This window comes from Meles meles, chromosome X (assembly GCF_922984935.1).
Source record: "Meles meles chromosome X, mMelMel3.1 paternal haplotype, whole genome shotgun sequence".
NCBI lineage: Eukaryota > Metazoa > Chordata > Mammalia > Carnivora > Mustelidae > Meles > Meles meles.
In genome coordinates this window covers 34,829,002-34,855,247 of record NC_060087.1, presented here as the reverse complement: position 1 = coordinate 34,855,247, position 26,246 = coordinate 34,829,002, and the positions used below count along the sequence as shown (strand labels likewise).

At 47.8% G+C, this 26,246-nt stretch overlaps 1 long non-coding RNA gene across 1 annotated transcript; it reads right to left on the bottom strand.

Moving 5' to 3' along the window:
* Window positions 1-1,118: 1,118 nt before the first annotated feature.
* LOC123934427 lies at window positions 1,119-24,607 on the bottom strand. Its single transcript, XR_006816794.1, has 3 exons — window positions 24,421-24,607; window positions 7,449-7,544; window positions 1,119-7,254 (listed from the first exon to the last, which is right to left on the bottom strand). It is a non-coding gene; the product is annotated as an uncharacterized LOC123934427 (long non-coding RNA).
* Between the last annotated feature and the right edge of the window lie 1,639 nt (window positions 24,608-26,246).

Below are 26,246 nucleotides of genomic sequence, written 5' to 3'. Positions count from 1 at the left end.
AGGCAACAGGGGCCCAATCCCACTGGGTCCCCCAGAGAAAATCTATGGCAAAGGGATTCACCCACCCTCTCCCATCCCTCACTGATTGAGGATCGCCCTGGAGGCCTTAACTCTCGGGGCACCTACAACCCACTGGCCATCCTGTCCCTAATCCCCGAAGGCTCAGGAACAGCTTGGTTCGGTGACCAGAGATTGCCCCAAGCAGAGAGGCACAGGAGGACAGCATCAGATTGGCTCCAACATGAGAGCCCCGCAGAGGTAGGGTACCACCACCATCATCGGCCACAGAAGTCAGATATTCCTGGGTAAGAATGTTTACCAGAGAGGGCTGAGGAACGCCAAGATGGCATACAGCGCCACCAGGGAAGTAGGGAAACAAGTCAAAACAAGGCATTGTCATATCAACAGCAGGGAAGCGATCAAGACCGGGGAACCACGCCTCCTGTGAGAGTCCCCACTGGAGCTGCTGAGCGCCCACGGAGAACTTAGTGCTCTGGGTGAGCTTGGTTCTTCTGTTGTCGCTCTCAGCTCCCCAGTCCTGACGCTGCCTGCTGTGAGAACTCAAAGACCAAATGGAAGGCTGGGCTTGCCCACGGTTGGTTGGAGAGCAGTTTGGGAGATTCGGGTGCAACTCCAGGATCAGGGGAACCAGGACTGAAGGGGATACTTAAACATTCAGGAGTTCTGTGGAAGAGTCTGGAAAGAATATAGAGGAGGCCAAGCCACTTTCCTTTGTGCCACAAGAATGCCTCAATTAAAATGCCATTCAGTTAGAAGAGGCAGAAAGAAAAACAAACCCTTCAGCTGTAATTTTGTGCTGAGCTTTTTTCATGTAAATAAAGGGGGGCAAATGGCATTTTCCATCAATCATAGGTGTCAAAAGCCCAGAGGTCCACAGCTGTTATCCTGCAGTATCACCCGGGGACCATTTAAACGGCGATCAAGTTCCTTCCGGAAAACAAGGCTATGAGTCCAAGTTCCAAGTTCAGGCACTTGAAATGTTTGACTTGAGTGGAGCCATAGAGTCTCAAAAGCAGCCTTACAAAGGGGGAGTTCACTCAAGGTTGGGCTGTAGTGGGTTTTGTGGTTGTGATTGCTGTTGTCTGGATTGAGTTGGGTCGCTCCTCAAAACACCTCCTGCCAACAAATTGCCCTTGGACAAGGGTCTGTCGACCCGGGATGGGGGGGTGGGGGGGGGACAAAACACAGCGCATACAAATCAAAGGAAAGGTTAAGTGGAACTTGGTAACCTTGGACTAGTCTGGAAATGAGCAACGCCAGCAACAGTCCCTGTACGCAGCAGACATTCAGCAGAGAGTTGCCGGTTGGTGCAGCTGCTGTTGACATTCCGTAAGCAAAAACCCACGGTGGTCCTGTCCTTGTACTTGGGAGAGATGGACGGATACAGCTGATAATGTTTATTCATATCTTCGTTAGATTCTAAACCCCTCGGATGTGGAGACTGTAACCACCCCCACACCTCATGACCCTGTGTTGATGGCCCCGTGTTGATGGAACTGTGTGTGTGTGTGTGTGTGTGTGTGTGTGTAAGTGTGTGTGTGCTGTAGACATACACACAGTGCTAACCCCGCTGTGTGGGCCCCGGAATGTTCTGGTGCTCATGTCGCAAAACTTGGGTCAAACAGGGATGGCATGACAGATTAAAAATAAAAGGGCAGAACTCCTGCTTTGTTTTTCTGCCTTTTTCCTGCTGAGTGATCTTGAATGAATTACTAAATGCTTCGGAGTTACAGCTTTCCCAACCAGAAAATGGAGAAATCGCCCCCTGTTTACAAAGTGCTCTGGCAAGACAACTGGAAATATAATGGAAAGTTTATCAAGTGAGATCTCTCAACTAGAATAGAAATTAAAGCATGACATTTTGGATAAAACTCAATATTTTGTTAGTCAAATTCCATCGAAATTATACTTAGGTACATTAACTTAATTTAAGAACTAGTGGCAAATTGTATTACTATTTGACACATTACTGCTCTGCATAATTATTCAATCAAAGCTCCCCTGAAACAAATTAATGCTGATGCAGCCTAATTTTTTAAAAATTCTGAAATAGTTCAAGAATACAGAGAAGTATCCAGAATAATATAATGAGCACCCATACAAATACCATCCAGCTGTTTGGAAGCTAGGCATTGTGCCAGATTTTCATCCCCCATTCTCTTCAGAAATAACCCGTTAGAGACCCAGTTGAAGCTCCCGGTGTATCCCTTCCTTGTGCCCCTTCTCCTGGCGGCAACTTAAAACAGATGCGAGCAGGGTCAAGTGTCACATGCCTCCAGCCCACCTGTGGTTTGAGCCCATGGCAGGGTCCTACCCCTCGGGCCCGCCTTATGTCTCTGCTCCTTTACTCCCAGGCTTTCCTCAAAACCCTCAAGAGTGTACTCAACCCTCACAGGCATATCACCAAAGTCCGGAAGAATAAGAATGAGTACCCACAGGAGAAACATCGACAGAAGGACAGAAGGCGGCAGAGACTTGGAAAAATGCCCTCTGGACAGACACTTCCCAGAGACCCTTTTCTCTTAAGCAGCGACCTCAAGAACGCACCCTTTCCTGGCTTTCCCCCCTGCCCTCTCACTCCTTGGGGCCGCCCCTCAGTGAATACCCTGCCCCCAAGTCCTGGTCTCAGGCTCCCCTGGGGGAGGGGACCCAATATGAGACGGGGCTCTCCTGCAACTATCTATCGTGGGTATCACAATGCATTCTTTCACACGTTTTAAACCTCCATATAAATGATATCATACTAACTTGCTTTTTTGCACTTATGACTTATTTACTCATTTTGTAGCTTTCTGGCACATGGAAAAGTAACCAGGCACAAAACATAGTTGGTTCCCAAATGTCGAACAATGGGGCTGCGTCCAACTCACTAAACTCTATGTTCAATCCTTCTCGATGCATATCCTATTAATGTTTACGGGTGCTTTTGAATGTGAAAAAAAATCCCAGCACAGAGTCCACTTTCCAGTGAGATGCAAAGGTCTGTGTACACGGAAGAAAGAGAAGAATATTTGAGCAAAAGTATTCATTTCCTGGGGTAAAGGACTACCTTACCGCACTGAATTGGCCAGGTTGAGTCTCCTGACTCTGAGAGTCTAATTCACCTCTGCTCCCCATATACCCAGCTTGGGGCCTTGCACATAGCAGGCATTCAATGAATCAAGGACTCACCATTGTATTGATGAGAATACTGGGGCCCCAGAAGATATAAGATCAAGTATCCACAGCCAATTAGCAGCAGACCTGGAAAGTAGGACCCAGTTCACCAGAGCAATAGGATGGGATATTTTTCCATGACGTGGAATGTCAGCAGAATCTAGACTAGAACCCAGTCTCCATGGAAAGGAAACTTTCCCTTCTTTCTTTTCCAGGTTTTTTTTTTTTTATTATTGAGATGTGACATACATATGGTGAAATGGAAAGACCACCTTTACCTGAATTTTTATATTTTTTTCCACCAACAGATTAAGAGATTCAGCATTTCCAGCTATCCCCAAATTGTCTCTATGAACCATCTCAGTCGATTATCCCCACCCTGAATGCTTTCAAAGAGAATTACTGTTTCTGTTTCTCATGCCATAGATTACTTTTGGCCCATTTTGGAACTTTATGTAAATAGAATCGCACAAATAATATATTTTTTGACATCTAACTTCTTTCACTCAGTACTATGTCTGTGAGACACATCAAGGTTGCACGTATTAGTAATCAGTCCTTTCTCCTTGTTGGATGGCATTTCTTTGTATAAATACATCACAACTCTCTTACCCATTCTATTGTCGATGTACATTATAGGTTATCTCCAGTTTGGAGCTATTATAAGTAAAGCTGTCATAAACATTCGTTTTTTTTTAAGTTTTTATTTCTTTATTTATTTTTAGTCATCTCTAACCCCAGTGTGGGGCTCAAACTCACAACCCAGAGATCAAGAGCTGGGTGCTTTTCTGACAGCCAGCCAGGCACCCTTAAACATTCTTAATTGTGTCTTTTGGATGATAAACATTCCGATTGCTAGGTCATAGGATTAGCATATCTTTCACTTTAAAAGATGCCTTACTTGAGGGAAAATGAGAAGGGTTTTCCCTCACCTGGCAAGGCTGGCAGGGAGTAAAGTTCCTGTTTCTAAGTGTCTCCTCATTAAAAACCAGAGTCTTTGATTGGAAGAGAACCAAGAAAGGCAGTGACCTGACCTCCCACGCCACATCGGAGTCCTACCCTCACTCCAGTCACAGCTGACTTGAGCTGGGCCACTTTCAGGAAGCGGAAGTCACAGTCTCCAAAGGACTTGGACACCTCTGCCTCCTGTGGCTTCCATCCACTCATCCCTTTACATCCCTCGTGGCTCAAGCAGAGCCATACATACTCCTTTGGCTTGGGTTGCAACTCTCAAATCCTTCTGTTGGCACTGAACACTAGACCAGAGTTGGCTCGGACAGAAATGAAATCTGTTTCCAATTCCAAATGGATTAAGGCTCACTACAGTTTCCATCAGCATTGACGGTGATGATGAGCAAACTAAGCAGAGGTGTTGCACAATGAGAGGTTAGTAAAGTCAAAGGGTCCGGTCCACTATTGATCATCTCACTCTTGGTACCACATGACATGGGCTCTCAGATCTTTAAAGGCCCCTGGAGATCATCTAATCCGATATTTACCCAGTGCCAAATCCCCAAAGTATTTCCAAACCTCTGTTTAAGCACGTCTAAGGGAAGAAACTTAGCTCATTCTAAAGCAACCCATCCCATAGTCACATGGAACCACTTTCTAGAAAGTTCTTCCTTTCAGCTTGAAGCTGCCTTCTTTTAATTTCCATCTATGGGCCCTCTTTTTGAAGTCTGAGGGCCTTGAAAATAAATTTATTTTTTCATGTAGCCACTGTGCAAACATCATAGGAGCCCATTCAGTATTCGAGAAAGCTGTCCTCATTCAGCAGGTGAATTGAAGAAGGGTGAAAGCAAGCAGCAGCTAGGGGGTTAGGATGAGGCGAACACTGTTTGATGTCATAGTTACTCTAGACTAGTAACCTTTCTATTTTTAATCTTGCTATGGCTTCACTGATTAGCAAAGAAGGAATGTGCAGGCTTCTATTATGTAGCAAGGCCTCGGTGATATCTCCTGTCTCATAATTCAGTGCCCTTGTACTTTGGCAGTCGACCAGAGCAGGATCTGGTCTATCTACTGAGCCCTCTGGGCTAATCTGGTTGGCAGTCTTGTGTGTGGGAAGGTAGACTAAGTATGGTCTTCCTAGACATATTAATATGCCCCAAATCAGTAAGCTAGTCTAGCTACTTCTTCGAATCTTGGTTTCATTTATGGCAGAATCCACATTTTAATACCCACCTCAAAGGAGCGTCAAAGAATCAGACACGTTCATGTATTTGCAGCAGTTGGCCCCATGCAAGGCACACAGAAGATGCTCCATAATGCTCTCTTCCTTCATCTTTCCCCCAGAGCTGCCCTTGAAACCAGGGATATCTGGGCATGAGAAGGAGCTGCAGTATGGGACCACAGAAAGACCTCTGCCTCTGTCTTCCATTCTAAGCCCACTGTGCTAATTTTAATACTGTGAGGCCCTAAACTCGTGATGATCCTTAAGAAGTCCGTTATCTTCTCTGAATCTTAGATGTTGAACATATCAAATTAGATGCTTCCCTAGTCTTAGGGACACATTTTAAAACCTCAAGGCCAAGATACTCTCTGTGAATCGCTGCCAGCAAAGCTGTTCAGAGGACCCTAGAATTTCCCCCAAGACTTTCTTCTCCAAGTCAACTCCGTCAGAGGCAATTTTGCCCCCAGATTATCTGTTTATCTAAATACCTCCATATACCCCTAGCGGTGTTTGATGCATCTCATAGGAAACAACATTAGACATCTTAAGAACATCCACCATATGGGGCCTTCTCAAATTCTCAGAGTGCGCCATGGAAATTCAGCAACCTTTAATACTTATCCACCCAATTCATCTCTGGGAGGAGGAGTTTTCCAGTATGTTCAGGCTTGATAACAGAGCTCAAGAGCTAAGCAGGGTGGGGCTGGACTGTGAGGGCAGCCTAAGGTCAAGCTCAGTACAGGACCTTGCTGACACAGTAGCCTCGGCCAGCTGTCTCCCTGGGTGATACTGGCCCTGAGTCCTCGTGAACAGTTGCTACCGTGACAGCTGGGAATGTAGGGCCCAGACACCATTGCGGTAATAACCAGTCAGCCCTCAGAGTAACTCAAGACACTCATTGTCTCCCCACATGGAAACAATGCCAGCCAAATGCAACAGCTTTGGTAGGAAGTCTCATAGTTTGGCATGAATAGCAACCCAGCCCATCACCCATTGATTTGAAATCAGCAAACATGGACCTAGAGTTCTCTCTGCTTCATGTGTTAGAACGGAACTGGGAAATAAATCAGATTGCCTCCAGTGCCTGCACTCTGTGCTTCTGCCCTGGGTCTTCCAGGGGCAGTGTCTTTCAAGAACGCATGCCCAATTTCCAGCATCTCCCAACTGGGTCCACCCTGATGGGTTGAATTGCTACCCTCCTTAGAGAACAGAAATCCAGTTTCTTCCTCTGTGTAATTCTGGTCTCTTCTTGGGTGCCATTTTCTTCCTCCTTGAACTAGACAGTGGTACAAAGGAAACCTTCTGGATCCAGCTAATGGGCCGCAGCTTCCCTCCCCTCCCCAGAATCTTGCAAGTGCTGGGTCAGATCTATCTATGTAGGAGGTCCTTGATCAGGGCAGCTCATTCACGGGGAGGACATTTGTTGACATCAGTAATCCAGTCATGTTCAAAGAAAGACAATAAGAATGAACCTAAAACAAATCATTTCTCTGCCAGAGCTTAGAATGAATGAGGAGGCTGCAGGGAGCGAGGGGAAGGAGTGCCGAGCAGGGAGGGGCCGTCCTGGAGGGCTAAGACTGCATCGGAACGTCCTAACAAGAAGAGAAGTGAAACCAGACAGGCTCACGTTGCACACTCTACAATCTCACTGATTTGAGACGGAGGTTAAGCAAGCCTGACAAAGCGGTTCATCAAATCGGAGGTGAGCCCCATCTCTTGGATTTCATTAATTCCCAGACTGCCTTACTGTCAGTCCCAATCCGTGTGGTTCACCACGTGGCGCTTGTGTCTTTCTGGCCTGGCTTCTGCCGTCCGTCTACTGGTGGCCTGACTCCATTCCCCGAAATCAACTCCCTGTTCCCTTCCTCCTGGCTACTGGCCGTCCGCTGGGAATCCTTAAAGCCCTGTAGAAGATGAGCGGGACAGCAACTGGTGACTCTCGTTTCCCGAAGGCCTTTCTATTTTTAATTTGTTGAAAATATTCCATGCTGAAGTTTCCTTTCTCTCCCTCCCATCCTCCGTGGTATTTTTAGGCCACACGGGCTCTTCAGAACGAGCATCTCGCTTGCTGGGCGCCGCAAATAGCTTTCCGCCGTACCTGTCAGTCACCGTGTACTATAGGCATGTGTCACGGGGAGAGCAGGTCCTTTCACTCCAGCCTCTCACACGGGCTCTGCTTCTGTGCGCAGCTAATCTGTCAAGGAATCAAAGACACACCGGCCTCAAAGGGGAGGCCCTGGCCCCACGGCCGCCTGCCAGGGTTATTATGAAGGTCCCTCCATCCTAGACCAGGAGCTCGCTGGGAGCAAGTGGCAGCAGACAGGGGAAAGTCAGAGATCAGGGATCTGAGCGGGGGGGAAGGCAACGTGTGTGAGCTGAGGGTGGGAAGGGGCACGTAGGGATCAGGACTTGAAAGCTGAAAACACCCAGGGATGTTGCAGTCATGACTGCTTTCGGGCAAGGACAGACACGAGAATGATCTGAGATGCTTGCAGGGGAGACCAAAGGTCCCCCCCGGTCCGGGGTCTCCTCTGTCAGGGGTGGCTCGGGCGCTTCTGTGGGAAGGAGGGAAGGGTGGAGTAAGCCGGCAAGCTCCCTCTTTTATATCACCCTCGCTATCACTCCTGCGGGGCCAGAGAGAGGCGATGCAGCTGCCCGGCCCTCCCACAAACACTACTGGAAAAGTGTACATCCATCAGGGCGGTGGTTCTCAAAGTGTGGTCCGCGGGCCAGCAGTGACAACATTGGTGGCAGCAGCCCTGGGGAACTTGTCAGAAATGCAGATTCCTGGGCCTGACTCCAGGCCCATGCAGTCAGAAACTCTGTGATGAGGCCCAGCACTCAGTGTTTTAACTAGCCCCCCTCCTCCCGCCCCAGCGCATCGGGGATTCGGATACACACCCAAGTTTTAGATCAACTAGATCAGGAAAAGACAAGGCAGGGATAATCTGGAAAGTCAACCGAAAGAGAATTTTTCAAGTGTGTAAGAGAATGGGATAGAAACATCAGGATATGTTGCCGCTTCTTTTATTTTTTTTTCTTAAAGGTGGAGTAACTTTTTCTTTTTTTTTTTTTTAGATTTTTACTTATTTATTTATTTGACAGAGAGAGATCACAAGTAGGTGGAGAGGCAGGCAGAGAGAGAGAGAGAGGGGAGGAAGCAGGCTCCCTGCGGAACAGAGAGCCCGATTCGGGGCTCGATCCCAGGACCCTGAGATCATGACCTGAGCCGAAGGCAGAGGCTTAACCCACTGAGCCACCCAGGCGCCCCTATGTCGCCGCTTCTTATGTGATTCCTGAAATGAATGCCATCGACATCTAAAAAAGCAAAATGGCTGTAGACCAGAGGAAAAAAGCAGAATTACTTCTCTGAATTAATGTCCTAATGTTAACAGGACCCTTTTTGATGTTTCCTTAGGGGAGAGGGGGTGGATTTTCAGCAGAAAAACTGTCTGGAGTCAGTTGGGACCAGTGCATGGTGTTTTGATTATGAAGCGAACATCCCCAAAGACCACGCATGCCTGAAATTGCCAAGTCCCCCCAAAGCTTGGGCTTAAAAAGTCACATAAATATGTTATAAAAGAAAACTGATGTTTCTAAAAGAAAAACCTGCAAGGACAGCTTTGAAATTAAAATTCTTGGCTGCTCGGTATAGTAGAATAAAGTAGAAGTCTCCCTCCTTGCTCTCAGCTCACGGCCTTCCATCTTATTTACCGAGAAAATTGAAGTCAGCAGAAGTGAAATCCCACGTGTGAGCCTACCACCAGCTACCCCCACCTCCCCGGCCTCCCAACCCTCCGCTTCACATTCCCTTGTGCAAGACCTTCCCACAATGCTGGAAGGCCACGTCCGCCCCTGGTACCCTGGGATGCTATCAGCTGCAAACATGCTCCTCCTGCGACTACTGGTTACCCCTCCCAACCCAGTGGTACCCTCTGCACGTGGACATTCAGAACTGTGGCCTGGCCTTCACAGTCTCTCTTGACCCTGCGGCCACCACGAGCTACCAAGCTGCTCCCCTGCTCCATTGTGTAGTTAAAAAAACAGGACCTGAGTCTAACTTGCTGTCTCTACTTTCTCTGCTCCTTGTCTTTTCAGATCCCTTTCCAGTCAAGGCCTCACCTACTCCACCAACATCCTCCTTCTGCAGGTCACCAGAGATTTCCATGTCGTCAACCCCGGTGACCTGTGCTCCAGCTCTCTGGCTCTGCTTCTCAGCAGGGTCTCTGACACGGTTCACATCTCACTGGCCTCTCCTTCTCTGTCTCCTCCCTGAATCCCCTCACTTCTCCCTGTCCTCAACTTTGGAATGTTCCAGAATGCTCTGAGTCTCTGCCTACTCTAGCTATTCCCATGTTCCTAAGTGAGCTCATCCAGTCCCTCAGCTTTACAATATCCACCAGGAGATCAAAAACTCTCCAGAACCAACCATTTCTCTCCACCTTCACCGCTACCACCCTGCTCCAAGCCCTCATCGTCTCTTGCGGGGACTATGACAGTAGCTTTCACCCTCGTCCGATTGGTCTATTCTCTTTCAGACTGGTCCTTTAAAGAGCCAAGTCAGATCATATTACCTCTCTACTCAGAACCTCAAGTTGTTCCATCTCACGAACACTACGAGTCTGTCCCTAGACCTGCAAAGCCCTACCTGACTCTGCCTTGGCTTCTTCTGGGAACTTCTAGGAACTCTACAGAATGAGGAAGTTCTCCCCTCTTGCTATTAGGCTCCAGCTACTGTGGCCTCCTGGGAGGTCTTTAAATCTATCAAGCTGCTCCCACCCGGGCCTTTGTTCTTGCCATTTCCTCTGCCTAGAAATGCCCTTCCCTTATATCTCCATTCCTTTCTTCCTGATTTCATTTGCATGTCTGCTCACCAAAGAGATCTTCCCAAACCCCCTACCCTAAAGTCATCCACACATCCTCACTCCATTCTATCCCACCATTGGTCACTGTACCCTGCATTATTTTTTTGTCATAGTGCTTCCCACTCCCTGGGATGCTATGTATGTATTTACTTCCTTATTTGTTGTCTGCCTCTCTCTTATGGAATATATGCTCCATGTTTCCCAGCATCCGGAAAGGTGCTTGGCACATAGTAGAGGCTTCCAGTAACATTTTGTTGAATTGATTAATGGATAAATGAACAAAGGTATGTTCTCTGTCCTACAGAAGGTGAGGGTGGGGTCTTCTCTGTCGGGGAAACTTGACATTTAACAGGGCGTGTACTGGTTCTCTGTCCTGAATCTTGACCTCATCATAACTCTAGGACCTTGAGCAGATGACTACAACACTGTGAGCTTCAGTTTGCTAATCTGCAAAGGAGTGATGGTAATTGCACTCGTTTTTCCAGGGGTGTTGTGGTAACAAATGAATGAATACATAGAAACTCCTTAGAACAATGCCTGGCAGGTAGGAAGCATGCACTGTTGCTACCTGCCCTGTGTAAGTTTCTTGGGCAATTCTGGTATATCGCCAGGTTTGAATATTGGGGCTACAGACTAGAGACCCCATTAGATGAGAAGACAGGAGATGTTCAGGAGGAGCAGAGCAAGCCAGAGGTCAAGGAGAAACTAAAGCAGCACACACCTGGCTGCTTTCTATTTTTTTTTAATTTTTTTTTATTTATTTATTTGACAGAGAGAGATCACAAGTAGGCAGAGAGGCAGGCAGCGAGAGAGGAGGAAGCAGGCTCCCCGCGGAGCAGAGAGCCCGACGCGGGGCTCGATCCCAGGACCCTGAGACCATGACCTGAGCCGAAGGCAGAGGCTTAACCCACTGAGCCACCCAGGCGCCCCCCTGGCTGCTTTCTAAAGGGTGAACGGCTTCCAACGGATCCCAGGACAGGCCCTGTGCTCTCCTAAGGGCATCCAGGTAATCTGCCACTGGTCTGGGGGGAATCAACACCGTCTCGGTGAGATTCTAGTTGGTTATCCTCACCCAGTTCAAAGGCAGATGAACTGTCTTCTCCAGCCACAGCTGGTGACAGAAAGATCCATGTATGGCATGCAGGGCTGCCAGGATGTAGAGAACATCACAGGGGTGCTAATCAGTCCCAGCCATAATAGGGGTACAGTCGGCGGCAACGGCCCCTCCTCCCAGCCTCCGGAAGCTTCCACATGCCTCACAAAAATCTTCCAACCTGCTTCCTGATGTCAGAAATCGCTTTAGAAGGGGACACGCTTTCCTCTGGATGGCAGAAGATGCCCCAAAGGCAGACACTTCCAGAAGAATCACAGAGGCAAACTGGCCACGTATTTGATCAGTCACTCTGCAAAGGAGGTATCGATAGGAGAAGGGCACGATGGTGTTCTGCGCCCCGACTCACTCCACCCAAACTCGTGGATTTCCCACCTCTGTCAAACCCCCAGGGGGGACTTAGTTCACCCCAAGAGGAGCAACGAGAAGGACATGGCACTCATCCACATTTTGTAAGTCACTTCTGTCTCGGCACGTGGTTTCATTTAGCTCAAGTGGAATTACCGCTTCTTTCTGCCTCCCATACCCCTCCGCCCCCCTCGGCCCCCTTCCCACACATCTCTCCCTTCTAGCTCCTTCTACAAATGCCTGCAATTCCTGGAGGGCCCTTCAGGTGTCTGGCCTATCTTTCCTGGGCTGGGACAGCTCCCGGTCCAATGGCCTGGTTGTCAGCATCCAGGCTCCTTTATCTCCTCCTGGGTCTCCCTGTGCTCTCTACCCTTGCAGGTTTATGGTGTCAGCAGAATTCTAGGCCCTCGCTGGAAAGCGCTGATCTAAAAGTCTGGAGCTCCCAGCCCTCACCGCTTCCCATCTTTCTTAGGAGAGAGTAGCAGATGCTTCTAAAACAATCCTTTTGTGAGACTTGCCTCACAAAAGGGGGTCTCCTCACTTTCCCAAGCCCTGGGGTTTTTCTGAAATGATTATTTTACACAATGTTACATTCGTTTCTGGTGGGCCACAGAACAAGCCTCACTTTTGTATCAATCTCTCCCCACTTTGCCGTCACTGGCTTTTCCTCAAGGGTGCAGAAGGGGCTGAGAGCACAGCTGGGCCCCAGGCCCCCAAAGGACCATTCCCCGAGCAGCTCCACTAACCCTGACATGATCTTGGGCCGCCCTCCACAGGGTACTGCTCAGGTTGGTGACCGTGGCCCTGGTGTGTCATCCACCTCCAACAGAAAGATTAGAGGGACAGGCACTGGACACAGATGACCCCATTGAATCTTTACAACCTTTCTACAAAATAGGTATTATTGTCCTCTTTTTACAGGTAAGGACCTGAGGCCAGGGGAAGGGAGCGAACTTGCCCACAGCACTCCAACAAGTCCATGTGGCACCTGCCACGTGAGCCCGTCTTTTGAAGATGCCCACGGTTCCGAATCATCTTTGAACTGCCCCTTCCCCCCCCCCCCCCCACACACACAGAGGACATACTCCTTGATCATTACAATTAATAAGCAAAACTGACAGCACATTACCCCAAATGATCCATTAGAGTCTCTAACTTGGGTCATGTAATATGGAAGATATAAACCAAAACAGACTCCTAAGGGGGTAATCAATCTATCCTTAGAGCCAGGTCTGGCATAGAGGAAGGACTGAATCAGGAGTCCAAGATCCTGGGTTAAAGTCCTTGCCCAGCCACTCACCAGCTCTGGGACTTTGGAAAAGCTTCCATTATCTCTCCCAGCCTGTCGCCTCATCTGTAAAATGGGAACTTTGACACTTGCCTTACCTGCCTCATGAGCAGAATCGAATAAGTTCGTGGAGATTGTATCAATGCACCTGTCAAGAAAGAAGACAACAAATGCCTTTGCGAGCTCAAGCTATTACGGCGTGGACAGTAGAAATGGTATAGTCACTAACTCAAATACACAAAATTGTAACTTTCAAAAATTTCCCGTAAACAGGACTTAAATCCTATCTGGGGCTCCCATCTGTGTGATGCAGAAAGCATAGCGCGGTCACTAATAGGCTGTCAGACACCCCAGCGATTTTCTCAGTCATCCAGAGTGAAACTCAGTGCCAACGCACAGTTCCCTGCATTGCCTCCCCTCCTTTCCCTAGGCTGGTGCGTGGCTCCGGTGTTCCCCAAATGTCGTCTGAACGCCAGCAGGAAGAGGGGTCTTCCTCGAAGTCGCCATCTGTCTATGTCTTTTGAGATGTGCCTGTGTCCTCTTTCTTTCCTGGTTAGGTGGTCCATTTTCTGCTGAGATGTTGCCCTTGGGGCCATTATACCTCCTCTCTGTCTCTCTCTTTCTCTGTCTCTCTCTTGACTCCTTTTAGTCTAGCCTCTAAATATGGGCTGTTTACAAGATTCAGTACTTGATCCTACAGCATTTTTTCCTACTTTATTTCCCTCAGACACTTTATCTACCTTTCTGGCTTCACATCAAAGGTGAAGATCCCCCAGATCAAAGCTCTGGCCCCAGTGTCTCCCCCTGATCATCACACAACCATGATGGTGATCTCGGAAGGAAACATTCATTTTCCTGCGGGACTTTGTATCTCCAGCCGCCTGGCAGACACCCCCCGCCCCCACCTGGGTGCTTTGCAAAGACCCCAAACTCGCTCTGGCTAAGGCCAGATTTAGGATCCGTCCCCCAGAGAGCCAGCTCCCCTCTATGGTGCCTTATGGCTCCCAAGGGAGGTGCCATTAACCTCCCCCACCCCAACCCACCCGGCACAAGGTCAAGGCTTGGAGCCTCTCTGCATCGTTCTTTCTCTCTCTCTCCTCCCATCTGCTTGGGCCTTGCGATGCTCACTTCTCACCACTTAAGTTCTCTGGAAGCTGTTTTTCTTTTCCGCTCATACTGGCACCACCAGCGTTCAGGCGATTATTGCTTCATGCCTCAATTACTAAAATCGCATCCTGATTTGCTTCCAATTAAAATGCATCCCGCCCGACAAGTCTCTTATCTACTTCCCGGTGACCTCCCAATCAATACTTGTTGAAACATAAGGGGTTCTTAATGGGTGGCACCGGGTTAGCAGATGGGCTCCAGGGGAAACTGCGAACCCTCTGAAATAATAGGAAACATTACTTAAACCAGATGATTAGAAATTTGATTTACGATGCAAATGTTTCTCGGGGAAGGAGCGAATGTGTCAGCCTACACTCACACCTGAAAGTCTCTGTGGCTGGAGTTAGGAGCTCTCTGGAGAGCACATTTGAAGGGAGAAAATGAAGGCCTGTGACCCAAGGAGACAGTCTTCATTCATCATTGGTTCCAGGGACTCTAATCAGCCAGTCAGTCATTCTGTATATGTGGAACGCAGAGGATATACCAGAATTTTCGAGGTAGCATTTCACTTCATCTTTATCATGAGTCTTTTATGGCACCCATTTTAGAAATGAGGGCATTGAGGCTCAGCCAGGGGAGACCCGTGGCTTGAGGCCACACAGCTGGACAAGAGCGTTGCAACCCAGACCCAGTCTACATCCAGCACTGGCATTCCCGCCCAAATCCCTTTAGTCGCCCCAACCTTCTGGGTGCCGGCGACTGGCCCTGCCCTCGGCGTATAAACACGAACAGAACTGAGTGAAACGTAAGTTAAAGCCCCCGGCACTGGGCCGGATGCAGAGTAGGGGTTCAAAGCAGTTGGTTCAAAGAATGATTATTGAAAAGCATTGTGCCGAGTGCTCAGCTTAGGGAACTGGCAGGGCGATAAGGGAAGGTCATCCAAAGTGCCAAGGCAGTGCCAAGCAAGAGGGTCCAACTGCCGGGGACAACCAACTGACCATACTGTGCGGGCCATTGAACAGCGAGCCGCTCAGAGCCAAAGGCTTGGTCTCCATCAGCCTCTCTAACAGCCTTCAACACACGGCTATTAAATAAATCAAGTCCAATCTACAATTTTACAGATGCAACTGAAAGCAAGAAAAGAGAAGAAATACAGAAAATCAGCTGGGAAATTCTGGCTGGTAAAACTACAGGCGAAATGTCCCTTTGTCTCTTCTGTATGTACCTGACGATCCAAACAAAGAAGGGGATCAACATTATCTAAAGGAAGAGTGGCGGCAGGATCCCGGGGTCAGGCGGACAGAACGCCCCTCTCCAGTCTTCTCTCACAGAGGACCCGCAGGTCTGTTGCATAACGTGTCCTTGACCGAGTGGAGCTGGGACTTATCTTTAGGGCAAGTTTATCTCACAGATAAACACACCGGCACTCCCCGAGGCGTGCAATTTGACCACACCGTGTGGGGAAAATCAACCGGAAGATTGTGGCCGGGCTAGAAAAATCAGAAAAGCAGCCTGACAGGCTCAACCTGGGTTTTTAATTAATCATTCTCTCATCCTTCTGTCCCCTTCTAACCCGGGGTCTGCCGCGGCCACCAGCTCTCGGTGCCTCAGCCGGGAATTCTTTTCCTCAGTCAGGGAGTGACAGCCCCCTCTCCCTCTCAGGGGACACTTTCCACTGTTACGTGATATGACCATGGGCCACCTCGGCGAGCCCTGTTCGAGCTTTTCATTGGCGATTGCCGGCTCACCTCAGAAGTCCCAGCACAAAACTACGTGCCTCCTGCCCCCCTTACTTTGTTTTCAACTCTCAGCGCCCTAGTTTCCTCCACACTTTGGGAGGGAGCATGTGAAAAGCTCAGCAAGCCGACACAGAAGCGAGCCGGTTCAGCCACAGTAACCACGAGGCAAGGGACACGTGTTGCTTCTCTCTGATTTTCTTCTGGGCTGATGGGAGAGGCCAGGTCCCTGGCTGAGAAAGCCGCACATGTGAGGCAGCATTCATCCAGGATAAAAGCGAGGAGACATTTGATTCCGACTTTGGCCTGCATCCCCCACCCCCACTCCCCACCCCTACATAGAAAGTGGGCTTTTTTTTTTTTTCTGGATTCTCACTTGGATGCACAGCCTGAACAGCGGCACGATCGCGCCCATCTGGCTTTCAGGGCTTGGTGGGTCAGGAACCCGTGCCCCCATCCCTGCATTTCTGTCTGCTGTCCCAGCCCGGCCCTGGGGACAGGGCCTCTCTCACGTGGCCGGTTGGAGCTCTCCTTGGGGGCTAGAGGAAGATGGGCTCTGACGAAATCAACACGAAGGAATGGATGCCTTCTCCAGGGATGGAGGGGGGTGTTTATAAATAAAGTTCAGAGAACCAATAGCTTGGTGGAGGCGAGGTATATCATTTTAAAAGCAAGTGGCTATGGCGACATTGGCGTTTCCTCCAAAGCAAATCTGGCGGGCGTGGTCGGGGATAGGGATTAGAAAGTGTCCGAGGCGCTGGGCACACGGGACCCCTCAGTAAGGACGCAGAGGGAACTTAATTGGGACGTTTCCGAGGTCTCTCCCTGCGCAAGCACACACAGGCTCCACCCGGTCACATGCTGCCCCATCAAACCTACACGGAATGGGCTGCAGCTGGCCATCGGCACCGCCTCCAGAAGCCCCAGGTGAAGACAAGCCTATGACAGCAGCTGGGGGGAATTAAGAGGCTTAGACAGGTGGGCAAAAGTCAATGTCACCTTATACTAGGGGTTTTAACCTGGGATCCAAGGAGGAATTGGAATTCAGAGGTCCGTGGACTGAGATGGGAAAAGGTTGCCATTTTTAGACTCCCTGACCTCTAATTGAAATGTAGCATTTTCATGAGCACTGGGCATTGTAGGTAAGCGGTGAATCACTGAATCCTATGCCTGAAACCAATATTGTGCTGTATGTGGACTAACTAGAATGTAAATAAAAATTTGAAAAGGGGAAAAAAATCAAATAAAATTCAGTGTTTTCTTTGTTCGCGAAGGTAGGAAACAGACCGCCATTTTATTAGTGGTAACTGTGTCTTTGCCATTGATAAACGTCACATCCATTCATATCATTGTGGTTGTTTGGAATATCTCAATCTATCATTTCTGCTCATCTGTGCTTCAAAATTATGCCAGCTATTAGACTTGTCACTAGAACTTGTTGTTGAATATATCAATAAAACACATCAATTACTATCTCACAAATGTGTTTACTAATATTTTGATAACTACATTTCAATATAATTGGCTCCTTTTTGAATCTGATGTATTTTTGATGCATCTCAAAAACATTCTTTGTGGAGGAAATGCATTGGCTTCACAAAGCTGCCGAGGTGGTCCATGGCGCAGAAATACACGCAGCACCCCTGTGTTTGAGCATCTGATGTCAAGGGTCTATCATAAATGAATATGGGCAGCTTATTTCAAATAATCACCACAAGCCCACAAGCAAATTTCTCATTGTTCCTATATTATGAATGAGGGAACAGAGGATTAAAGCAGAGTCTGTCTGATTTCAAAGGCTGTGATCTTTCTACTACAGCACACGCACGTGCGTGCACGCACACGCACACACAGACGCACACGCGCACACACACAAATACACATATCTTTTTATGACTCCCAAACATCCAGTCAAAAATTCAATTGGAACAGACACTACTGGTCATCCAACTAAATTAACTAGTGATCTGTCTCTACAACGCCACAAGAACTGGTTGAAACAATGAAAAAAAAATCAATCTAACAGATGTTTTGTCTCATTGCACTCATAATTTGATGGCCCTCTCCCCCCTTCCCAAAATGGCTGAGTAGGCCAAGAGTTTCCTGTTCCAGGACACAAGTGGAATGAGCCCATCCAAGTCTAGGCCCCCACACCCCCTCCCCTTCCCACCCCCCTGGACACTTACCCCGCTCTGCCCAACCTAATGGCTTTAGGACTAAATTATTCATGAAGGGAAGGGGAGGGGAGAGGGAAAGGAGGAGGGGAAAGGAGGAGAGGCCAGGACAGGCCTATAATCCATTTTGCCTTGGGTGCTACCGAGAAAGACAGAGGGGTCTCCACCCTTAGAGAAGTAACATTAGAATTTCGAGGACCAGTAAGAAAGAAAAAAATTCCTCCAAGAGGACATTAATTCATGACAACACCAGGGAGGGCCACAAAGGAGGCATTCAGGGCATTATATTAGAGAGGGTCCTCACCTAGTCTGGGGTCTAAGAAAAGATTTCTCTGAGGAATCGGTGTTTGCGAACTCATCTTTTATAGTATTTATGGTTTTAATATCCTGCTGGCATGTAACCCTCCTTTCATTATAATATGAAATACAAGGCAGGCCTCACCTCTGCCATCTCCTCTTGGAGGAGAAGGGTGGGTTTCCCAGGGCTTCTAGTAAAGATGCTACTTGCTGGGAAGCGGGAGCCGGTGGCAAAAGCGTCTGCCAGACTTGGTTAGTGCACAGCCCCAGACAGCTTGAGGTGCCCCTGGCCGGTGTCAACACAGCTAAGCTGAGCAAGGTTGAGCAGCACAGCCCGCCCCATGTGGCCCAGCCCATCCCCGGCCCCGCGGCTGGTGTGCGAACTGGGGCGCACCAGTCACGCGCCTCGTGGGGCATTCCTACGGCCCCCTGCGAATTCCATCAATCAGCCTTTGCCGTCCCTTGTTCCAGTTGCACCAGCTGTACAGCATAAACCCAGTGTCTTTTCAACGAGAAGCATAACAGTCGCCATTAGGATAAGGGATGGTCTGGTATGAGGGAAACCTCCTTTTCCCAGGAGGCAAAGACTCCCGGAGTAAAGGTTTAAAATTCCTACTTGAAATCAAAATTACAGTGCGTGCAGGAAGTACCCCTTCCGATAAATTATTCCATCCGATTTTGTAATCCCTTTTTTCTCCCTCCTGCCTTCTTTTGACATCACTGGTAATGGGCGCTCAGCAACATGGGAAAGGAAAGGAGAGGAGCAAAGACATTACTGTTAACCCGAATCACAAATCATAAATTGAGTTTTGGAGGGTATTGCTAACAAATACGTACAAAAATTCTTTATGCTCAGAATGAAGTCTTTTCCTTACTTTAAGATTTCTTCCTAAAGCATCTGTTCTGTTGAAGGAAATACGTGATCTCATGACTTGTGGGGGGGGGAAAAATGATTTACCACCCACATAAGAAATATCCTTATTCTGGAAACTTCTGACTTGTACACCTCCATTTGGTCTCTTGCTATCTACATTCCAAGGGTCATTTTTGTTTTCTAGAGGAAGCCTTATGTAATGGTCACTTACAAAACAGATTTTCCTGGGTTAAATCATACCCAAGTATGCTAATAATAACAAGAATGTCACAGCCACAAGTACCTCTATGCACTTAGAGTCCCTCTATGCACTTAGAAATTTACTCCGTATTCTTAGCACAAAGAAACTAGAATTCTGTGTTTCTGTTAATAGGTTTGGATTTACTAGTTATTAAAGTAGAAAAACAAAATCACTATCAATCATTCATCTTCTCTATAACCCTTTAAATCATACAACTTGAAGATCTTCTAAGAGCAAAATAGAATTGTACCTCTTTTAAAGCGAGCAAATTTAATATATCATTGGGTTTTATACTTGCCACTTATAAGAAATCATTTGATCATACTTTATCCGACTTAACAATTATTCTGATTCTTTTTTTTTAAGATTTTATTTGTTCATTTGACAGACAGAGATCACAAGGAGGCAGAGAGGCAGGCAGAGAGACAGAGAGAGAGGTGGAAGCAGGCTCCCAGCTGAGCAGAGAGCCCGATGCGGGGCTCGATCCCAGGACCCTGGGACCATGACCTGAGCCGAAGGCAAAGGCTTTAACCTACTGAGCCACCCAGGCGCCCCAACAATTATTCTGATTCTTAATGGCAAATTCCTTCATATACTGATTTGAATCCTATCATTAAGGTAATGTATCCAAGTCCACAGTTCTCCATATTTTCCTAGCTTATTCTTTTTTTTAAAGATTATATTTCTTTATTTAAGGGAGAGAAACAGTGAGAGAGAGAGCATGAGAAGGGAGAAGGTCAGAGGGAGAAGTAGGCTTCCCGTGGAGCTGGAACCCCGATGCAGGACTCGATCCCGGGACTCTGGGATCATGACCTGAGCCGAGGGCAGTCCCTTAACCAACTGAGCCACCGAGTTGCCCCCTCCTAGCTTATTCTTTCTTCTAAGCTTGTTTTGTTTGGACTTCCGGCTGAAATACTAAAGTGTTCTAAAGCATATTAAGCTGATTCTGCAGAACACTGGTCTGTCATGAATTGTTGACACGCCAATAAAAAGGAGTTCCAAAGTCAAATAAGATCACACTGCAAACTGTATATCCTAGGAAAGTGACAAAGCCCCTTGGCATGACCAATGCTCTGAGGAGCCTGTTATGAAGAAACTTATATAACTTTATTTGATTCCGTGTTTCCAAAGCTTATTTAATCGTTGACCTTCCCTCTTCCCACTGGACCCATGATTATGGATCACACACCCCTTCCTGTCTTCAGAACACGGTTCGGGAGACTCTTAAGAGCACACGATGGCTGGATCTACGTGCACACACGGTTTTGCCAAATATGGTTTGATTCATGCAAACTAGTTATGAGTTGCTTTCAGAGGTTGTTTTCCTTTCATTTCATTTCAAAGGTTCATTTCATTTCAAGGGACTGCACATTTGACTTTTAGCTCAAGGATTGAGCTAAAAAAAGAAAATGAGGATCTTTCTTTTAAAAAAAAATCTGTTTCTGCAGGTAGGTAACACCAACTATCCTTAAGCAAAGCTGGAAATCCGATCAAGATCATTTCTCTGGGACTGTCTCGTTCCTTCTTTCAGGGGCGCCTGGGTGGCTCAGTCCTGACTCTTGACTTCGGCTCAGGTCACCATCTCAGGGTCCTGAGATCAAGTCCCGCGTGAGTCTGACTGCGAGCTGGGTGTGGACCCCGCTTAAGATTCTCTCTCTCCTTCGGCCCCTTCCCTCCTCTAAATAAATAAATACAAGTCTGTCTTTTGGGGCTGGGAAATGAGAAACCCGGGAGTGTGGGAGCTTGAAGAACTTGAGAAAACTCCAAACCCTTCCATTCACTAATAGTCCAAGAAGTCACCCCGCTTCCCTGCGCCACCTCCTCAGACTCCACATCGCTGAATCTCCCTATTGTTTACCAACAAACCAGTGTCCTTTGCGCTCAAGACGGGCACCTACAAGCAACACATTTAGGTGCACGAATTCCGTAGGTTGTCAGAGCACTTGCGATGGAGCGAACTCTCTAAGGGAAATTTCACATCACAGTGTGAGGTCTTCGGATCTCGCATATGGAGTTATTTCTTCACTAGGGTCTTGTAATTAATTCCAATTAAGGGAAACATTAAGTAATGTTTTCCAATTAAGCTCACAAACAGTTTTCGACCCATGGTAGAATGCCTGTTTGTTCTTCGCTGGGGACATTAATATTATTAAGCACTGGGAAAAGACGGTGTTCATGGCTTGCATCTCACGGCAGCTGCAGAGTTTCTTTTTCTAGAAAGGACGAAGATACGCTGCTTGTTCTTGGGTTGTGCATTTATTTGGGGGTGGCTGTGGTAGGTGGAGGAGGAGCCCTATCAGAGATTAGGGGGAAGATCTGAAGCCTGGGAGGGTTCTGCCTCTCTCTTTCTCCTTCCAGCCTTCCTCACCCTGCTGTTGACCTAACCGCCCTTCCCTGGGGGGAGTGATGCTCAGGAGTCAAATCCTACACCTGTGGCTGATTCTCAGGCAACACAAGGAAGACTCCGCCACATTAGAAGCAATTGGCTGTTTGCAGGAAGCATGATGATCTGTAGTCACATCTCATTAGGGGCGCCTGGGCCCCGTGGTGCACGAGTGAAGCAAACGCTGCCAATGTAATTTGTTTTATATGCCTAATTCTCTTCCTTATAATTAACATCTGAAATGCGAAAACAAAACGAGAGTGCTTTGCAGGCGTCTGGGCTCCGTGGAGCACTTTCAGGGAGACTAGGATTTTAGGGCAGTCTTTTCCACCGCAAACAACAGGGTGTGCCCGGGGTGGGACATCCAGAGGCCACCCTGGAGGGCTGATCCCTGGGGTGCAGTATGTGTGGGGAGGGAGGAGGGGACAGAGGAGGGAGAGTCGGCATTATCCTTCACCCCCTTGCGCTGGTTGAACTGCTGCCATGTTCTCTGGTATGAAGGGGGTCCTGCAAAGGTGACTCAGCCGTGGGACAGAGCCACCAGTCAAGACCTCTCTGTATATGGCCCTAGGCAGCCTTTGTGGCCATTCCTCCACTGCCTCCCCCCCCCCCCCCGCGACAGCTGGAAGAAGTCAGACACCGAGGGACAGAGGAGGAGTGAGGAGTAATGGGTCTTCTGCCACCAACCAGACTGTGAAACCAGGCGCGATTGTCATCCGCCAAGTCTCTGCAGTGGGAACGGGGCTGAGCCGAAAGGTTCTGGTTTGATCATCGGAACTGGAGCCTCCTCATCTCAGACCGGCCAGATGAGATCAAGTCCCTGTCATGGGTGTACTGGGTGGCTCTCTTGGTTGCGAATGCCAGAAACTGACCCTAGATTACTAAAGTCAAAGGAGAATTTGTTGGCAGGATATCAGCTCAAAGACTTGAGAAAAATGCCCCCGAGGTTCCCGCTAATCAGTAGGAGTCATCCAGCTCCTTGTCTCCCACCAACCTCCAGCTGGGAACATGGGAAGAAAGCTCAAATGTGGAGTAGCCAAAATGTTACAAGTGTGCCCTAGCATTGGGCAGCACTCTTGGCAGCATGGTGGCTGTTAATGGGTTTATGCAACTCAAAGATTTAGCAGATTTGTAATGGCTGTGAAAATGGGTTTTTAATCTCCCCTGGTATTTCTGGTCCCAAGTATTACTGCCCAGGTCCTGATTAGTGTCTTTCTGTCCTCCTCCTCTTCCCCCTCTTCTTTCTCCTCCTTTTCTCTTTTGTTATAAGCATATCCATAATCATTTGTTGAGCAATTACACAATTTGGTAAGCGGTTTACATTCATCATTTCATCTCCACGGCAACCCACGAAGTACACATGATGATTCCCATTTCCAGGTAAGGAAATTAAGGTTTTAAAAGGGAAACAACTTGCCCAAAGTCACTCCGCTAATGTATAACAGAAATGGGATTTGAGCTGGTGTTTGGCTGACTTCAAAGCCCAAGGCTTAGGTGGGACAAAGGACCCTCTCTCAACATTAACAAAATCTATAGACACCAACAAGATAATAGTACTTATAGCATGTGTTGATTCAAAATATGTAATGACAGGGGCACCTGGCTGGCTCAGTCGGTAGAGCAAGAGACTCTTGATCTCAGGGCTGTAAGTTGGAGCCCCATGCTTGGTGTAGAGATTACTTGAAAATCAAATCTTTAGGGGCACCTGGGTGGCACAGTTGGTTGAGTGTCCAGCTCGGTTTCGGCTCAGGTCATGATCTCAGAGCTGTGAGATGCAGCCCCGAGTGGGGCTGTGCTCAGTGCAGAGTCCACTTGAGATTCTCTCTGCCCCTCCCGCTCACGTGCACGCACACACACGCGCTCTCTTTCTCTCATAAATGCATACATCTTTCAAAAAAAGAAATTAAAACCTTTAAAAAACTTAAAAAAATACATAATGATAAAGCAATGTTAATTCTATATAAATTAAAATCTGTTTTATGAGTCCCAATCATACCTACACACAATGCTTTTAATCACAACAGGATATCCATGATTTGTAAATCATATGTGAAGGACACGTTACCTATCAAGGCTTTCACAAGGCCCCTCACACATGCCCCTTGCAATAATTATGTCCTCTCAACGCACCAGTTAGGGGGCAGGCACGGGACTGGAGTTTGGCCCGTTGATTCGGAACTCTGGTATGACCCAGAAGTCATGAACGACTGCAGTAAAACCGTCATTAACTCTGTGGCAGCCATAGAACATGCATAATAAATGTTGAAGGAGGGCAGGGGGAAAGGGAGGGAGGGAGGGAGGGAGAAAGAAATGGAGGAAGAAACGGAGGGGCGGATTTAGTTAGGAGAAACCAGCAGGAGAAGCTGAGCCAACGTGAAGGTTAAGACTAACAGGTTCCCCATGTTCAAAGGCCAAGTTCAGAAAAGTCAGCTCCTGCTGGAGTCACAGGCTGACTTCACAGGTCCTGGAAGGTGAACTGAAGCAGGGAGGCCATAACCTTGAGGAGGCAACCGGGGACCAAAGGAGCAGCCAGCCAGGGAAAGGGCTCCAGTAATGAGACACAGGCTGGGTCACTGACAGAAGGAAAGGAACCAAGCACCAAGACCACAACCCACCACCGGCCACCCAGGGGAGGGCTTCTCTTACCACGCTGCCAAGGGGGCCAAACAGGCTTCAGGGTTCCAGACAGCTTCACCCTTTCCATGCTTCCTGAAAGACATCGTTTCCTGGACTGCGTTCTCTGGGACGCTCTTGTTCTGTGAGATCTTCACAGGGCTTTCTACAAAGAAAGAATATGTGCTGAAATTCTATTCCCCTCTTGGAGTTTCACAGTATACACGAGCATGCTAAAGGCTGTTGCAAATGTGAAGTAAACACACCCATTTACCTTTATTGAACCAAACTGATTTTCCAAACTTACTTGATCCTGGCATCCTGTTGGCAGACTGCCCGTTACCATCTCAGAGAGCACTAAGGTTCCAAGATAAGAGGTACAGAAATACTACCCTACAGCACAGCCACGCTAGAGTCACGTGGACCCTTCTTCCATGGAGGCATGTCCTAGAAGCCACCTCTCTCCTTACTGTCAGCTTTCCAACTTGCACGCTGTTTAGGTTTCCATGCATATTCATTCTGACTCCAGAGAAGTCCAGAAAAGTCAGTGGCCAACTGAAGTGTTTCTGAGGCCCTTAGATCATCTCTTCTGGAGTGCTTTCCTTGACTCTTCCCCATCCCAAGCCTACCTCAGTCCCACCTGACCCCAGCTGGTCGCCACATCCCCAGTGTCAAGGTGAAGAGCACACACTGGGAATCTATCTGCCTGGCTGTGAATTCTGACCACTTTGTCCGCTCCGCCACGAGACTGTGTGTAATTTCAGAGCACAGGCTGTGGCTGTAGCTCTGTTTCTTGCGTCTAGCCCAGTGCCTGACACTTGCGGTCCATCCCCAAATATAACCTGGTGGATAAAGAAATGATCTTCTGTGATTTTGAGAGAAACCAAACGGAGACCAAAATTTGTTTTCTAGAAAACGACAGCAAATTGAGAGGGATCAGCTGATGATTAAACACACACACACACACACACACACACACACACACACACACGCACATCTCAGGTGTGAAGCCACAGCTGAGAGATGTCTGCTCCCATATATATCCCATTGCCAGTCTCATCCCTCCAAGTGCATAATTACAAAACAAATGGTAAATGCCTTGTTTCATTTGAGCATCTTCTTTTACTGGCGAATTGATTTTCTCTCCCTTAGCAAAAATTTTCGGTGGCCTTACAAAGGGGAAAAATTAACTCTTACATTTGCATGTCAAATGTTTTAATTTCCAATTATAAAATCTGTCTTTCTAAGACATTCTAGAAATGGCAGCAGAATGGAAGCCTGGCTACGGGCTCTAAATTGCTCTTAGCAGCTCAACTTTCTAATGTTCCATTCTGGGGCAAGCATTTCTTAATTGGGTGGGAGTTTCCAGACTTTTCATCTGTCTTCTTCGTTTGCGAGGCGGGGGAAGAGAGCTGTTTTGATTCCCAAGCCTGGGTTTTCTTAACAAAATGATTGTCGGGAATGCTCCTGCCCTTCCATTCTCCTGCTCCAGCCACAAGGAGAGAGGCACCACTTAATGATTCTTACCTGTAAAAGGGAAGGGGAAAAAAAGCAGAGAAAGTGGTAGAAGAGGGCAGATCTCCACAAGTCAGCCCCCAGGACCACAACTTTCAAATTCTAGCCACAGATAGAGAAACAGACTCAAAAGCGTTTGTTCTTCCCTATTTAAGCAAGATTCTGTTAAGCTAATCATACGCCACAAACCTTTAAAGCAGCCATATTCTGGTTAGCAGACCATTTTTACAGCTCTGTTTTGCCTTGCGGTGACAGACTTATCTCACTCTGTCCTTGTCCTAAACTCAGACATGACGGTGGGAATGGACCCAAAAAAAGAAAAATGCAATGAGAATTATCAAATA